Source organism: Arvicola amphibius, chromosome 9 (genome assembly GCF_903992535.2).
Source record: "Arvicola amphibius chromosome 9, mArvAmp1.2, whole genome shotgun sequence".
Lineage (NCBI taxonomy): Eukaryota > Metazoa > Chordata > Mammalia > Rodentia > Cricetidae > Arvicola > Arvicola amphibius.
Window position 1 is genome coordinate 51907338 of NC_052055.2, and position 4778 is coordinate 51912115.

At 43.1% G+C, this 4778-nt stretch overlaps 1 non-coding gene across 1 annotated transcript; it reads left to right on the plus strand.

The window, feature by feature from the left end:
* Window positions 1–313: 313 nt before the first annotated feature.
* Window positions 314–420, plus strand: LOC119824151. Its single transcript, XR_005287071.1, has one exon. It is a non-coding gene; the product is annotated as a U6 spliceosomal RNA (small nuclear RNA).
* Window positions 421–4778: the final 4358 nt, after the last annotated feature.

The window sequence follows — 4778 nt, forward strand, 5'->3', positions numbered from 1 at the left end:
GTGTGTATATGTGCATTTACCTACTAAATTTTGATTAGAGCTGGGCGGTGGTGGTGCACAACTTTAATCCCAGAACTTGGGAGGAGAGACAGGAGAATCTCAGTGAGTTTGAGGCTAGTCTGGTCTACAAAGTGAGTTCTAGGACAGCCAGGACTGTTACACAGAGAAACCTTTCTCAAAAAAAAAAAAAAAAACCAAAAAGTTTTTATTTTTATTTTTTATTAGAAAGTGCTTTAAAGCACATCTCATTTTGAATTGGGCCTTTTTACTGGCTCAGTGCTGATTTGGAATTGGCATTAAGAAAGTCATAGGTGTGCTCACGTTGGCAGCACATATACTAAAATTGGAACAATACAGAGAAGATTAGCATGGCCCTTGCGCAAGGATGACACGCAAATTTGTGAAGCGTTCCATATTTTTTTTTAAAAAAGAAAGTCATTGGTGAGACTGCCCCTGGTGAGATAAGTGTCTGGGTTCCTACTTGGAGGCCTAAACTCTCCAGGCCCTTGCCTCTGGGAGAAACATAGCATTTTCCCCTACTCACCCACCAACCTGCCCCCCAGACCCCGAGCAGCCTCCACATACCTGCTATCATCCTCCACCACATCTGTGACCACGGGAGTCTTGGCCCAGACTGCCCCTGGAGAGACTGTCCCTGGAGAGGAGCCCCAGAGCCATATCAGCATCCAATAGAGGTATGGACCCTCCTGCAACAGGGAGGAAGAGTAACCACATAAGCTGCAGGCCCTGCCTTCACCAATTGGAGGAAGAGGGATCCTCTGAAGCATAGGCATCACCTGCACCCACTGGAGGAAGAGATGGGCAGACAGCAGTGTAAGAACACGTTCAACAACAAAAAGACCAATATGGCACCACCAGAACCTAGTGGTCCTACAACAAGAAAACCTGAACATCCTAACTCAGAAGAAGCACAAGAAAACAACCTTCAATATAATTTTATGAAGATGATAGGGATCCTTAAAGAGGAAATGAAAAATTCCCTTAAAGTAATGCAGGAAAAGACAAACAAAAAATTGGGAGAAATTAATAAATCTCTTAAAGAAACCCAAGAAAAAACCAAACAGGTGAGGCAATTAGCTCAAACAGTTCAAGACTTGAAAACTGAAATAGAGGCAATAAAGAAAACACAAACAGATGGAATTCTGCACCTGGAAAATCTGGGTAAACAAACAGGAACTACAGATGCAACCAACAGATTACAAGAGATGGAAAACAGAATTTCAGGAGTTGAAGATACGATAGAGGAATTAGATTCATGGGTCAAAGAAAATGTTAATAAGCGACCCCAAAAACTCCACCAAAGAACTCCTACAGCTGATAAACTCCTTCAGTAACATGGCAGGTTACAAGATCAACTCCAAAAAATCAGTCACCCTCCTATACACAAAGGATAAGGAAGCAGAGAGGGAAATCAGAGGAGTATCACCTTTCACAATAGCCACAAATAGCATAAGATATCTGGGAGTATCTCTAACCAAGGAAATGAAGGATTTATTTGACAAGAACTTTAAGTCTTTGAAGAAAGAAATTGAAGAGGATACCAGAAAATGGAAGGATCTCCCCTGCTCGTGGATTGGGAGGATCAACATAGTAAAAATGGCAATTCTACCAATAGCAATCTATAGATTCAATGCAATCCCAATCAAGGTCCCATTAAAATTCTTCACAGAGATTGAGAGGACAATAATCAACTTTATATGGAAAAACAAGAAACCCAGGATAGCCAAAAAAATCTTATACAATAAAGGTACTTCTGGAGGCATTACCATCCCTGACTTCAAACTCTATTACAAAGCTACAGTATTGAAAACAGCTTGGTATTGGCATAAAAACAGAGAAGTTGACCAATGGAATCGTATAGAAGACCCGGATCTTAAACCACAAACCTACGAACACCTGATTTTTGATAAAGGAGCCAAAAGTACACAATGGAAGAAAGAGGGCATCTTCAACAAATGGTGCTGGCATAACTGGATGTCAACCTGTAGAAGAATGAAAGTAGATCCATATCTATCACCATGCACAAAACTCAAGTCCAAATGGATTAAAGACCTCAATATTAATCTGAACACATTGAGCTTGATAGAGGAGAAAGTGGGAAGTACTCTACAACAAATGGGCACAGGGAACCGTTTCCTGCGCATAACCCCAGCTGCACAGACATTAAGGGCAACATTGAATAAATGGGACCTCCTGAAGCTGAGCAGCTTCTGTAAAGCAAAGGACATTGTCACTAAGACACAAAGGCAGCCTACTGACTGGGAAAAGATCTTCACCAACCCTGCAACTGACAAAGGTCTGATCTCTAAAATATATAAGGAACTCAAGAGACTAGACGGTAAAATGCCAATTAACCCAATTAAAAAATGGGGCGCTGAACTGAACAGAGAATTCTTAACAGAAGAAGTTCGAATGGCCAAAAGACACTTAAGGTCATGTTCAACCTCCCTAGCTATCAGGGAAATGCAAATCAAAACAACTTTGAGATATCATCTTACACCTGTCAGATTGGCTAAAATCCAAAACACCAATAATAACCTTTGCTAGAGAGTTTGTGGGGTAAGGGGTACACTCATCCATTGCTGGTGGGAATGCACACTTGTGCAACCACTTTGGAAAGCAGTGTGGCGGTTTCTCAGGAAATTCGGGATCAACCTACCCCAGGAACCCAGCAATTCCACTATTGGGAATCTACCCAAGAGATGCCCAATCATACAACAAAAGCATATGCTCATCTATGTTCATAGCAGCATTATTTGTAATAGCCAGATCCTGGAAACAACCTAGATGCCCTTCAGTGGAAGAATGGATGAAGAAACTGTGGAATATATACATGCTAGAATACTACTCAGCGGTAAAAAACAATGACATCTTGAATTTTGCAGGCAAATGGATGGAAATAGAAAACACTATTCTGAGTGAGGTAACCCAGACCCAAAAAGATGAACATGGGATGTACTCACTCATAATCGGTTTCTAGCCATAATTAAAGGACATCGAGCCTATAAATTTGGGATCCTTGAGAAGATAATAAGAAGGTGAACTCCCAAAAAAAGATATAGTAATCCTCCTGGATATTGGAAGTAGACACGATCGCCAGGCAAAATTGGGAACTTGAGGGTTGGGCGAGACTGGGCCAAGGGAAGATGGGGAGAGAAAAGTGTGAAGGGGAGATTGGGGGGAGCTCGGAGGAATGGGGTGCTTGGGATAGGAAGGGTGGATATGGGAGCAGGGAAGCATATATCTTAATTTAAGGAGCTACCTGAGGGTTGTCAAGAGACTTGACCCTAGAGGGGTTCCCAGGTTTCCAGGGAGACGCCCCCAGTTAGTTCCTTGGGCAGCTGAGGAGAGGGAGCCTGAAAAGGCCAGTTCCTATAGCCATACTGATGAATTTCTTGCATATCACCATAGAACCTCCACCTGACGATAGATGAAGAAAATGACAGAGCCCCACATAGGAGCACCGGACTGAGCTCCCAAGGTCCTGATGAGGAGCAGAAGGAGAGAGAACATGAGAAAGAAAGTCAGGACCGTGAGGGAACCTCCAGCTGGCTACAGATGGGGAAGGTGACTGAGCCCCACATTGGAGCACTGGACTGAGCTCCCAAGGTCCTGATGAGGAGCAGAAGGAGCGAGAACATGAGGGAGAAAGTCAGGAACGTGAGGGGTGCGTTCACTCATGGAGACGATGGGACAGAACTAAAGGGAGATCACCAACTCCAGTTGGAATGGGACTGATGGATCATGCGAGCAAACCCGTCTCTCTGAATGTGGCCAACAGCGGGGGCTGACTGAGAAGCAAAGGACAATGGCGCTGGGCTGATTCTTCTGCATGGACGGGCTCTGTGGGAGCCTTCTCAGCTTGGTCGATCACCTTCCTGGACCTGGGGGGAGTTGGGAGGACCTTGGACTTAGCATAGAGTGGGGAACCCTGATGACTCCTTGGCCTTGAGAGGGAGGGAGGGGAGGTATGGGTGGAGGGAAGGGGAGGGAAGGGGGAGAAGGAGGGGAGGGAAGGGGGAGGAGGAGGGGAGGGAGGGGAGAGGAGGAGGGAAGGAGATGGAAATTTTTAAATATAAAAAAAAATAAACCATGAGAAAAAAAAAATAAAAAAGAAAATGTTAAAACCAACAAATCCTTAACACAAAACATTCAGGAAATCTGGGACACCATGAAAAGACCAAGCCTAAGAGTAATAGGGGTAGAAGAAGTACAGCTTAAAGGCACAGAATATATATTCAACACACTAATAGAAGTAAACTTTTCCAACCTAAAGAAGTTCACAGACCACCAAATAGACTAGACCAGAAAAGAAAGTCCCCTAACCATATAATAATGAAGACACCAAACATACAGAATAAGGAAAGGCAAAGGAAAAAGGCCAAATAACATATGAAGGCAGACTCATCAGAATTATTCCTGACTTCTCTTTTTGTTTAATTGATTTTATTGAGCTATATGTTTTTCTCTGCTCCTCTTCCTTCCTTTCCCTTCCCCTTCAACCCTCTCCCATGGTCCCCATGCTCCAAATTTACTCAGGAGATCTTGTTTTTTTTTCTACTTCTCATGTATATTAGATGCGTGTATGTCTCTCTTAGGGTCTACTTTGTTGTATAGTTTCTCTGGGATTGTGAATTGTAGCCTGGTTTTTCTTTGCTTTATTTTTAAAAGCCACTTAAGAGTGAGTACATATGATATTTGTCTTTCTGGGTCTGGGTTACCTCACTCAATATGATGTTTTCTAGATCTATCCATTT